Genomic DNA, 14,049 nt, shown 5'->3' on the forward strand with positions numbered 1-14,049 from the left:
TATTGTAAAATCAATTTCAAAGCCAAACCAAATTAAAGTTACATCAAAAGCATCAACTATGACCTAAGGCCATTAAATATAAGATTGATTGAGACAACTTTTTATAACTTAGCATCAATTACAGAAACATTTACATGTAGCCTGCCCCTTATACGCCTTGTACGTCTCCCCTAAAATTGTACAAAACGCAACCGGATGTAGGGAACAGCCAAAACGATACAAAACGTATGGGCGGGCACAATACAAGCCACACTAATGATATTATTATGCCAATAGATATGACGAAAACTTACATACGGTTTATCAAACTATTCATGACAGGGAGACTTTGTGTAGGAACATCGATAAAAACGATGACTTTAATGTTTTGTAAGAAGGAACTTTAACTGTAGGCAATATAACAACAAAGTTATCTAATAAATAAACAACTTACCAACAACTGTTATGTTCTACATACATAATTGAAAAACTTCGTCCATTGTTTCCCAACAGCGATCAAACAGTTTTCAAACACCACACAAATTCGTGGACGATGTGTCCGCACAATAATAAATATTTAAAGAGGTTAGCAGGTGCAATACGCCTCAAATTGATGCCCAAATAACAGAGTACGGTCGAGCTCAAATAATAATAAAAAACAGGCTCGGCTTTGAGAGCGGCGAGCCTGCAATTTGAGAATTAATTCTATCACATTTCGCCCGCATCTCGGCCAATTCGCCGCTTTATGGCTTTCCTGACACCGCAACAGCTGATTAAGTATAAAACAATCTCGCCGCCCGCAATCTCGCGATATTATCGGGTTAATCAACAACCTTCAGCGTTTTTTATCATTATTTATATACACAGTGTTTGTTTCGTTTGTAATATAAACGCGGCCCTCGTGCGCTGTCCCGTTGTCTGGCGGAGATCCCAATGATTGGCAACATGACTAATGACCTCCGATTGTACCATGATCTATCTCATATTACCAGTGAACCTTGAATCGTACGTTTAATATTGAAAGATCGTTATGTTATATTGGAGTGTTCGGATTAATCCGACTTAAACTGAGCAATAAACGCCTCGCATTCGGACGTAGGTGTTATAATTATTCAAGTCTAATTTTTATTTTGATAGCGAGTCCACATCCGGGAGCACATTCACCATAGATTAATATCACATTAATTAATATTCTCAAGGTATCAGAATGTAACTGTCTGTCCTACAACTGAGTTATTGGCCATTGATTTATAAAACTTGCGAAGCTAATCACGTTTAATGGCCCGATAATTGATGATAGATGAATGTTTGAGCCTAATTGGAGTAATAAGGCAAGTAGAACGAAGTAATGAGCTCGTATAATGAGCACTTGATATATGCATTCCTATTTGATTGCCGGTTGGTGGATAGTTGTATTGCGAAATGCGCAATTAGTGCAATTTATTACAAAAGAATTACATTCTAGCTTTTCATTAAAACAGCCTTTAGAAACAATAATTACATATTCTATGGAATAAAAAAACTGTTGAGCTGATTTTTGTGCTTCCCTTATGTAATTTATCAACAACTATAAGTGTGTGAAAATAATAGCTTTTAGGGTAGCGAAGTTAATAATACGTCATTTGTAGTTTTAAGTTGGTCGATATACTATAGGAGGACCTGATATAGTTCGTATTGAAAATCAATTTTACATAGTTAGATGGACGCAACATTGAATCAAAGAGCGAAAGCAATTTTCAAAATATTTTTATCGTCGAACACGCTTAATTTGAAGGATCCATATAGCCCACATTCCTGGTTAAACTGGCACAACCCCGAAACCCACTGGTCTATTCACTGCATTCTATTCGACGTGCTTTTAATTAGGTACCAATCAGTATACAGCGTGACTAACCCGCGATTCGTCACGAAGGATTAAACCTATCGACCTGGCTCACCATCCCAGGAGGTCAAGGTCAAAGTAAAACCTCCTCGGACACCCGACATAAACACTGGTTGTAAATAACATCATTTGATTGGTTCCAATCAAGCATGGTCTCGATTAAAAAATATATTCGAGACTCTGGGCCGAATTAAAATCTTACCACGCTCAATTTGAGTCGACACTTTATGATTTTTTTGTTCTTTACAAATGGAAGTGTGTAATGTGTTGACATGCTGTGTTACCTCATACGAGTTTGAAATAATTCCAATCCGCCATCGTTAATTGAATTAGTAAAGCGAAGTAGAACAAATGGGAAGGGGTAGGCTTTTATGATGGTGTATAATTACTTGATAGACTATTTTTACCCGTATTAAAAATGTCTTACTGAGAAATGTTGTTCGTTTGGAATATGAATTTCCAGATTTAATTAAAGCCTGTTAGCATATTTTACTAACTTTACATTTGGCTTCTTTAGGGAGAATTTAAAAACCACATCGATTTTGCATTTCAAGAATTACATTCTCTATTCATAAGATGCATTAATATTGTTACAACGTAATTATTGTTACTTTGGTCTGGACTCGCTCAAACATAAAAGGTTCTATTGAGTGAGCAGTCGCTCTATTCATCCCATATGTGTTCTATTACACCTAATAATTATGTATAACAATGAAGCACAGAAAACAACGGAAGCCATGGAAGTGCTAATTCGAAAAACACAAACCGCAGTGTACTATAATGAGCACAAAGACGTCCCTCGTAGTGAGCGATGAAATGACTACTAAGGGCCTACAATTAGTGAACGAAGCAAAATGGCTGACCAGTCAGCCATCCTAACAGGACCTCCCTCGCCCCTTCGGCAGTTCTACGAAGACCCGAGGCAGGGGACACTTGGGTGATGTTCGGAGGCCACGCTTGCTTGGACGTTTGCCCTCCCCCGAGTTACACGATGTGCGTGTGTGTTAATTTAATTTTCTACTTGCAATAATTGCAGTTAGCCCCGGGACAGACAGGCGAGGGCTCGACACGAAATACTAGAGTTGTCTTTACATACATCGAGCGGACAGTCGCGTGTGTGTACCCGCACGGCCGGTCAAGCGTACCACTGCCACTTATGCGATTAAAACTTTATCATGACAGTTATGCTACTTACCAATATGAGGATTAAACTGGAAACTGATAGCTCTATAAAAGAAAAAGGACTATGCTTAATGAATTTAAATCATACGTGTAATTTTAAAAATATTTACTTCAGCACGATAATGTTTTAATGATATGGCAATTAGGGTGGTATTTTTGATGATGTGTTCAGATGCTGGTGGTTTATAGAGCTAATTATTATTTCTTTACGTAAAGGTTAGATCAATATAGCGATGTGCATGCACGTAATCCGCAGTATAACTGAGTCCTTAGACAGCGTGGGTCGGTGCCGATCTGTGTGGTAAGGTGTAAATGATAATGGTGCGCGTAGCGGGGCGCCCGCGCGGCTTTGTGAGCGCCGCTTGCATTTGTCATGTTAACACTGAACGTGTGAAGAGCCCTTATTAATGACGAACAGATTACACCGGCTCAAGCCGCGGCCGCATTGTTGCCATTGTCAGCGCGGCCTCGGTGTGGCCACATTGAAAAGCGCTTTTTCTTCTATTTGCTTTGGGCTTCATTCAAATAATAGGATTTTCGGTTTGTAAAGGTAATAAAGCAGCAAAAAACCTTTTGAATAAGCAGGTAGGTAAACATAAGCCGAGCGACAAAAAAGTCAAACGTGTAACGTGTTTAATTCAAGTTGAGTTGACGCAACTAATTCAAAAACTTTATCTGATTGAACTTAATTTTAAAGTGTTATGTTATAATAGGGATACACAAGATAATTGAACTATTTGTATCTAATAATATGCGACCAATGTTTTTGACTAATAAACCGTTCGTTTATGGGGCTTTCATGGAGCAATTACCAGCGGGGGTCTATCCTAAGCCGAGAGGTGTAATGCAATAAACCCATAAACTGCCGGCCGATGCACAGGTGTGTGAAGCCATTTATGATTCCTCGCTAACAGCGATTCTTTTTAGGATAAATGTATCCATTGCTTGTTGGATTAGTATTGCTCCCGAGTGAAGGTGTAGTAGACACGCAATGGAAGGGTAGATGTCGGCAGTTAAGACGCTATAAGTTCCCGAATGGCGTTTTTTTCTTCACACAGAAGTTTTGTGGTATCGTTTACAAATTTATTGTACTTAATTCTGGGAACATTGTGTCGTGCGCGCTCATTGAGTTTTGTTGTAAAACGCACCAATTATTTAATAAAACCTTTTGTGATTTAGGTTGAATGAACGCTTTTAGACGAGGCCGAAATTAGACCACGGCTAATTTGTTTTGTGAATATTGCTCCTTATCTTACGGCCCTATGTTTTATTGCGTATTATATATTTTTATCGTATCTTTCGGCTTTACAGAAAATATGACGGGATATTATTTTTTTTGAGCAAATGGAATATTTTAATGTTAATTAAAAGCGAATATAAATCCAATTTCACCAGCTTAATAAAATGGAGTCGTTACCTAATAATTTGTCATTAAACTGTTTCCATGTAAATTAATGAAGCAATAAGTCGGCCTGGTTAAATGTAAAGCAATAAAATTAACATGGACATAAAGTTCTGACGTACCGCCACATTGTGTCACATAATCGCGGTTTGCTCTCGAATGCACCGATGGTTAATAACCTAGAACTCAACTTCCTGTATGCGGTGAAAATAGCATGTACTGAGACTATTAAGTGCTTATTGATCATCTCCGATTTAATATAAGTAGGCACATAAATGTAGCAAAGATCAAAGACAGCTGAAATCTTATGCCGGCAGGAAGCTTTTGATACAAATAAATTATTTCAGTACCTATTTGAAATCTTTTATTGTTAGCGTAGATAGTATTAATCAAAAGTAACTTATTGTCTTAAAAGATTACTAGGTACATTATTGTTTCTTCATACAAAGGTTGCTGGAAAAACTAACCAGTAAGAAATTATGCTACATTTTCCTGCCTTTACGCAATTACATTATCCGTAATTTTCATACCAATGCAAGAATGCCTATCAATGGAATTACTTTACACGCTCAATTTCCGATTGTCTGTATTACAAATAATTGACAAACGACGACGTGCGACCATTCTCTGCCGAGTGCCGGTAGAGATTATGCACGGGTAAATACATTATTAAAGCTTGCCCACTGCCGCCCTGTGTTATCTTTTATTCAGAATATTCATATAGGTATTATAATAATAGCTTTTATTGGCATAAATACCCTAAGATTACAAGCTAACAATTCGCACTGAAAACAATGTCTCGTGAGCGCGGCGCTCGGCGCAGACACAGCCTAAAGGTCGTATGAAGATATATTAACGTGGCGTGAAAATAAAGAGCAAGTAACAGACACAAATACGTATCATAACACAAACGGATCTAGTATTTCGTGATCGGGGCGTGTTCGTTGCGTATTAATGTACCCGCGGAACGATAAGCATCGCCGAGGCTTTGTACCGCGCCGGCCCATTGTGCGCGCCGCCCGCGCCGCCCGCCGCCAGAAAAGTAATTCTTAATAGACAATAAGCCGGCGTTTAGCGCTTTTATTTATGTAACACAATACTACGGTTTGCGAGAGATATATGGATCGCTCGCATCCAAACCACTTAATGTACGCGCAAAATGCTCGCCTTTTTCCTTTTGCTCGACTTTAATGATCCTTAATGTGAAGGGTATTTAATAAACATTCGGCTGTTTGAGGAAAAGTTTTACATGCAAGTGCCCGTCTTCGCAGAGTCATTTTAAGTAATCACCTCCAGAAATAATATGAAAAGGTTCACTGCGGTGCATAACAAGAAAAAATTAACGTATGAAATATTGATTTGCTAATCGAGTATGACTTGAAAATGGTGCGGTGAGCGTCCAATGAGTAATAGTGTGTTTGTTCTTTTGACAGCGTAGGCTGGGGTTAAGGAACTGTTGAAATAAAACTTGACCACAATTTAGTCATTACAATCTAGCAACATGAAATGTATTTATTGCTATTCATTTGAAAGGAAAATTTTCAAAGCAATTCAAACATGATTCTAGGAAAAACTGGCGCTTAAGAATTAATCGAAAGAGTTATTAAAGTCACGTAAGTCACTTTAACCGTCGGCCATTAGTCATGAAGTTTCGATCACTCTTTCCGCTAAAAAGTAATTTCAATCATTACCCGCGTTTACGGTACTGGATATTAATAAAGTAGCTATTACCATCGATAGATCAAAGCTTGGATTCCGAGTTGCGTATCATTACGAATGCACTGACCATTGAATTGTGAAACGAGTCGTTTGCACATAAATGTCATCGGCTGTCAGTTGTCATACCCGTGGGCTGTCAGCGGTTGATCACAGAACGGTAACGTGAATCGATTGATAGCCGGGGAAGGCTAGACGAAATAATTATATGATGCTTGTCGATGGCCTGTCAAGAGCCTTGTTCATACACGATTTCCTTTATCGATGAGTAATCGTAATTGTGGAATGAACACTGTGTTCAGGTTGTGTTAGCATTGCTCGAGGGGTACTTGTAAGCCGTATTATTTCGATTATTTGTAGGCAATTGTCGGCACGTGTAGGATACTCAGTAGACTCAGTAGAATGTAGTCTTAGAAAAACATTCTAATAAATATGGTATGTTTTATTTATCAATGCTTATAAGGCAGAGTCATTCAAAACATATTTGACTAAGTAACTAGATTAATTAGGCGTCAATTGATGACCCAAATAAGGGAAAGAAAACCACAACCGTAAATAATATTATTATAAGTAATATTAATGGGAATAACACAAAGATAATAGCAAAACAACTGTAACACTCAGTAACACACCCATAACAAGAAGATCAGACGTCACTATGACGTGCGTATACGCAAATATCGTCTCGGTTCCTACTAAAATAATTACATATACACAATAACATATTGGTTACCTCCCTATATGTAAATTTAATTATAAATAAATTTGCGGTTACTTATTCATTTAGTATTTTCCTCAATTTTCGTGTAAAGAAAAGTCCCCTTTTATTTATTCTTTTTTATATACCTAGTACTTCCGACAGTAAACTGGTAGGTGACGATAAATTAAGGTACGTGCTACATAGTGAGAGGTTCCTCGGCAACTTATTCGGTGTGCGAGCAAACCTTATCAACGCGATACATATTTTTAAATACTAATCAATCATTCTTCCACGCGAGGTCAATAACCTAAACAAAAGAACTACGCCCCGATTTAAATACGTTCGAAGACTTTGTTGTTTTACTTTACCACGCTACGCAAGTTTCGTAGCGCAAACAAGCCTACGCCACCGTAGATAATGTAGCATCGAATCCATTATTAGGTGTAATAAAATCACTAATTAGACCTAGTTTCTGACCTGAAACGCACTGGTCTGTCATCAAGTGCCCAGTTGCTAGTTATGTTTGAGTTACACGTAGGGCCACGAAGCCAGTGGATAAATTAGCCGGTGAGCCGCCGCTAATTGCACCACAACACAAATATTTAATAACAATCCCAGATCCTCCGAGATGACCACTTATCTGTTCAATTGGAACAGTCGCTGCAGTGGAGTCGCTGTTCGGTTTACAAGATTTATATTTTTTTTTTTATGGACGTCTATGAATTTTGGAAAATTACTAACTCAATATGATTTATTATTCTTTTGTCATGCAGATTCTTTTGTATTTTTACCTATAGTACAGTGTATTAATTTTCTCCTTATGATTGTTTGTAAAGTTGAAGAAAAACAATTATTTCCTATCCTAAGTAAGTATATTAACATCATCACCAACATCGGAGCGATGTAAATAAAGAAAATTAATAATGTTGCAGCTGATACTATTGCATCAATGTGTTTATCATTCAAGCGCTTAATTCTAATTTCTTTACAGCTGAAGTAACATATAAAAGTATTAACATCGATACGTTTCTACTCAAGTTCTTATAAAAAAAATCGGTTAAAGCGACTCCATCGTCCCTGTTGTTCAAATTATCGCTGCACGATTGTTAAACATTATTACGTCGGGTGTTGTTTAATAGAAACAAAAATATCTGGCGGCGCGCCTCGTGTTTGATCTCGAGGTGTTCGCCCGTCGAGCGCGATTAGCCCTCTCTCAACGTATAATCAAATGTGCCTCGGGCCACCTCTACCCAGAACAAAGCCGGGCCAAACTCCTCCGTCGCCCATCCATTGCTCGTTTGATACGACACAACTTTCATCTGACTAAACAAACTTTCTTTTGGATGTCGGGTCTTTCGATACTGTTGTAATTTTCTTTTTAAAAAGCGACCAGTCGTATTGAACAGCGGCCGGCATCGGCGGACGAAGCCTCTCATTTGGCCGCCATTTGTCGGCCATTTCGGTGTACCGATCATAAATGGAGCCCGCTCCGGGTCACGTTAGCATCTCGGGAGAAAACGTGAAAAATCACACTTCGACGCGTGAAATTACTATCGATATACGCGGCCGGTTTAACTTTACGAATCATGTTTTAACGAGATTAACGAGAAGAATAGGGATTGATGATGATTTAGTTTTTGACATCATTAGAATGAGTTAAATGCAAGACAGTGTAGTGATTAGCAATCTTTTATATTCTTAGTATCTTCATTGCTTTTGATGGAAAGCTGTTCTTACAACTTTTAATGATCTTAGACAAGATTGCAATTAAAGAACACTTTACATAAATAGGTAGCTACTGGCATTCGGAAAACCAGCTCCAATTGGAAGGACCCGTTTGATTTTCAGAATAGAGGGTCCAATCTTTCACACATACAACAATAAAACTTAAACAAGAATATAATCCATCACATGACAATATTTTGTACCACAATTAATGTCATCACAATTTAGTCAAACTGGGCAAAGTAGATCACGAGTACCACTTAGTACTCATCGTCGTCATTTAGCGAGGCTCGTGAAACCCTGGTTAGGCGCGCTCCAGGCATGTTATACATCAAGCGGTCAGAACAAGGCTTCAAAAATTACATAGCGCTGCACAGCTCAAACCTTCGTAGTGCTGCGATTTATTTATTTCACTTAAAGTGCATCGTAAAAGCTCGCTATGAGCACGCCGCCAGAACACACGATGCCGCAAAATTCATTTATCGAACATAAATGAATTTACCAAGAAATATGTTTTACAATATTATTAGCTCGTTATTTAAGGTTGTTTAATTTTAATGGCATAAAAATTACTTTAATGATTAGCCGACAAAGGAATGTCAATTTTGCTATTATTGTTTTTCTATACCTAGGTAATCAAGGTATGTATGTGATTTAGGGGAAAATCTTAACACAATGAAAATCAATATGAAACAAGAAATGTCATCATCATCTTGAACATTTCTTAAAAAATACTCTAAAATTAATATTTTCACTGCAAGAAAGCTCCACAGTGCCCATACAACACACAATAATATGCCAAATTAGCGAAATTATCTCCACCGCGATTAAATCCTTCACTGTTCAAATGCGCCGACGCACTCGTCCTCGCAGACGATCCGGCGCAGAGGGAGAGAGACAAAAACCTCCGCGCTAGACAGAGATAGCCGACTTTCGAAAACACTTATTTATAAATCTCCTTCTTGTTTTTGTTTCAGATACACGTAAGAGATGGTCGTAAAAATTTCGACTCGTATTAATCTTATTTTCGCTCGATAAGTTACCAAATTTGTTTATACGAAAATCGTTATCGGTTTCAGGAATATTTTTATTTTTTCCTATAGGTAGAGAAAGCATTTCTTTTAAGAATAAGGAACATTTTATCTGGCATGATTTTTAATACTACTTTTAGCTATATTTTCTACTTACTTTTGATCTGGTAACATCCAAAGTAAAGTCTTGCTAGAGACACATTTTGTAAACGAAGTAAGTATCTAATTACTCCGGATCCATCTCAAAGTCCATCAGGCCTCCAATCCGACACGATGCAGCACAGGCTAGTATGCAGTAACCACATATTAACCTGGCTTCCCGCCCCGCGTTTACAACGAGGCCTAATGAGCCTCCCAACACATGATGGATGAGATCCCCAAATCTGTTTGATTAGCATTGCTTAAGAGTACGCACACACTACAAACTAAAACTTGTACTATAAACAGAAAAACTATTAGACAAACTTTTACTAGAAGAAGGAGCTGTAAATCAACACTTTTTGAAGGTCTTTACAAAAGACAGTCAACAAAACGCACACCCTTCACCACTTCCTATGGGTTTTTGCTGGGAATAAGAAGTGGTCGAACAAACTCCCCAGCAACACAAATCTGTCTGTACATAGTCGGCCGATAGTTGGTTTGGGCTCATCAGTAAGAAAATGAAAGGAAGTATATGTATACACTGAACAACTATCAGGTATATATCCGGAATCAGCCCGACTAGAAACACCCAAGATATTTTCACGATTTTTTTCGGGCGAGTGTTTAGTATATAGTGTGCGCGTAGGCTTAAGCCGCTTCATTTCAACCAGCCTTATTAGGAGTTCCACTGCTCCATTTTTGTATAAGGTCACTAAAGATTATCAATTCTTTCGAAACTAAATTAAAGTAATATCAATCTTCTTCTATATCCTGCAGGGTGAAAAATTCTGTCGGCGAATGATTTAAAGGAGAAATATATGATCTGTGCCAAAAATGGCGGTGTACCTGATTTAAGTCTTTTTCTTCTTTATAGCATTTCTTATTAAACTTATCATAATTCTGATAAAGAATAACCAAATTTCCCTTATAAGAAAAAAATAAATAGGAACTCCATTATTTACAGAGTATGTTTTGGTAGAAATAGTGGTAGTGGTCGATTGAATAGGTACTTTGTTCAGGAATTACAGCTTATAGGGATCAGACAATGAAATACTTGGAACTCATGCCATGCTGTAATATCATCATGCATTATAACTGTATAAAATAATATCTAAAAACCTGCACACAGAATTTGCAAATATATAGAAATAAATGGCTACCGATAAGACAACGGCGTGTGATTAGGGCATTAACTACTCTTTTCTCTATTCTACATTCTCCCACTTCACCTTCTTATTTAACTCCTCACTTCCAATATATGTATTCTCAACAGTCCAAAAATCTTCGCTCTTCAAATAATCGTCTTCTGCACTGCCCTACTCACCGTTCAGACATCATTCATTCTTCCTTTTTCGTTAAATCCATTCTTCTCTGGAATGAGCTTCCTCTGGAAATCAGGATGGTTAACAGTCGATATTCCTTTAAAAGGAAACTACGCGACCACATTAACAAGAAATTGGCAGAATCGCTAATATAGCTTGTTTTCTATTCTTTTTTATTCCTTTGTCTCTCATGGCAAATGTAATATGTATGTATGTATGTTTATATTTTATGTTTATGTATTATTGCCCATATATTCGATATATATGTTTTTTTTTCTTTGCATGTAGATTATATTAAAAACTGCACCTACCACTGCTATTTCCCCACCACCCAAAGGTAGACTGGGAGAAAACGCGTAAGGCGTTAAGTCCGCCATTGTACTATTTGTGCAAAAAGTATTATATATAAATAAATAAATACTGTGTTAATCAATAGTAAACAAAAGTGGTGCCATCTGTTGTGAAGTAGCAGACACATGATTCATTTTCTAAATACAAAACACGATAGTCCTATAAAGGAGAGATAAATTATTCGTAGTCACGACATAAATAAAATTAAATGACCAAAACGTTTCGGTTAAATTAAATTCGATTCCATTTACAATGTTGTACAACAGCAAATCACAATCAATTTGCCACGAAGCGTGTATCACCCCTTTAGCATTGTGGCTTCCCCCGGGTTCCGAGTGTTCCGACACAAGAGACAATATGGCATCGCTGAGTCTGCGTCACGCCGACTTCTCGCCTCCTCGCGACACTGTAATCGAGGGGGACGAACCTTTGTCATCCTACCCCGCAAAAACAAACGACAAACAATAACCAACCCTAACTCAACCACCAAAAGTCACTATCTCTTTATCAAGAAATTCTGCAAGCATCATAAATTTTATGGCATTTTAATACAGCCATAACAACATAACAATAATAGGGTAAATGTTTTGGTAAGTCATAAATAAATTGAATTACGTCCCGCTGGGAGACGACAAATTCGGCGTCGTAATTTAATGTTGTTTATAAACCACAATTGTGACAATTCTTGTAAACGGACCTAATTAAAGTATTTTATCAAGGTACTTATGTTGTTGTTTGTTTACAGGTTAAATATAAGCAGACTGATGTGTTGTGCCTACCGACCTGAATTATTTTGCACAACAAATTACTGAATTGTTCTGAATTTATCCCTACACTGACGTGGATACCAAATTCATGCAAAAGCTATGTCCTGATTTTCCTCGCCAAACAAGTCTCAGAATGACTAAGCTCTGGTATGGTATAGGTACAAACGTAAAAAAAGCTGAAGTACCTACTAAAAAAAGGAACTTTTCCTATATTTATACGGGTAGGTACAAAGCTGTATAAATGTACGGACCCTAAATAAAACACCAACCAACGCATTGACATTTAAAAAGTTAGTGTTACGTAATAAGGCTGCAGGTCAAGAAGTTCCGTCTATAGTCAGTCTATACTTAGTCTATGCTACTGCCACGCTGGCCGGCAAGACACGACAGAAAACAATCGCAGTGTTTGCTCGCCTCGGCTAATGGGCCATTAGCTGGCCGTACACGCGAGCCCAGCTTTGCTTTACTTGACACTTAACAATATAGAATTAAAGCAATTATTGTGTGCACTTCTGCTAGCGAGCGTACTTAGATTTTTTGTTTATTCTAATTAAATGTTTAGATTTAAATGCTAGGTCCGCACCGAGAAATCATTGTAAAAACAAACGCGACTGCTGCTGTGCTAAGCAATTACTAGAAGTAGATAATTATTGCCTATGTTTTTAGCATTAGATACTTACTGACGTATTTACCGGTTATTTAGCTGACTTACCTTACATTCTATTTCTAGTTGTAAATGCCAATTAGAACGTTTTTTTTTTCTGAGCCTGAAAGCTTTTGATAAGACATTATGAAAAGCAAAACAATGCCTACCCAGTTACTCAAAAGAACAAAGCATATTTATTTCACAAAGCAACCATTAAAGGAACTGTAAAAGTTTAAATATGTACTTGTAGGTGAAACAATAAATCGAGGGGATTTATGCGGGCGCAATAAATGTCTTCCCCAGTAAAAGTAAAGTGTGAAGTGTTGTTAGCGGTTATATTGCACAAACGTGGGATATTTATTTAAGAGGCAGAAGGCGAGTGCCGAGGACTGGGCAAACTGAGCACTCTGAACGGCAATGGGCCAAGACTAATGTGGACGGAGTGGGCGCACTCACACATAGGCCCTTCACTGAGGGCTGAGGCTTCTGTGAGGAAAATTTAACAGTATTAATATAAGAAAGCTCTACTTTACTTAGCTATTTGTTTTCATTAATTGGAGAGAACGCTATTTGAATCCAAATTAGTGAAATTCTAAAACCATATAGGTAATGATACCATGAGTTAGTGACCTCTTATAGGTAGTGGCACATATTGTGTTACATAGGACCTGTACAGTAACCCTTTGCAGCATTTATTAAAATACTAGAATACGATATTTTTACAGCAATATTCAACGGCAGACCATTAAACAAAACCTATAAAAAAGCTTGAGCTTAAGAAGGCAGTATGCCTCAGTTTTAGTGCCGGATATATCACATCCGTCGCTGCCAGGTACAGCTACATTCTCAGGAATCTTAGCACAGAAAAACTCGCAATCGTTCGTTAGTATTTATTAAAAATACTTAAGAAATATTGAAAACATAAAAAATTATAACGACCATCCTTTATAGCTCCTCAACTGGTCATAAAACAAAATTGTGGCTTATCAAAACTGTAAAGGGAATTCGCGTAAATCGGTCGACGGTTTCCATGGAGGCTTTTACGAGGTTATACCCTTATTGTGAATTTAGTGAACCAATATTTACTGGGAGCGGGAATGTTGCTTTTCTCCCGTCAAATGTGCCGGAACCCTCTGGAAATAAAGTGCGAGCCAATTTGCTCAATTACTTACTCTAGATGAAATATTTGCGCGTTGGTAACACTT

This window comes from Helicoverpa armigera, chromosome 3, assembly GCF_030705265.1.
Source record: "Helicoverpa armigera isolate CAAS_96S chromosome 3, ASM3070526v1, whole genome shotgun sequence".
Lineage (NCBI taxonomy): Eukaryota > Metazoa > Arthropoda > Insecta > Lepidoptera > Noctuidae > Helicoverpa > Helicoverpa armigera.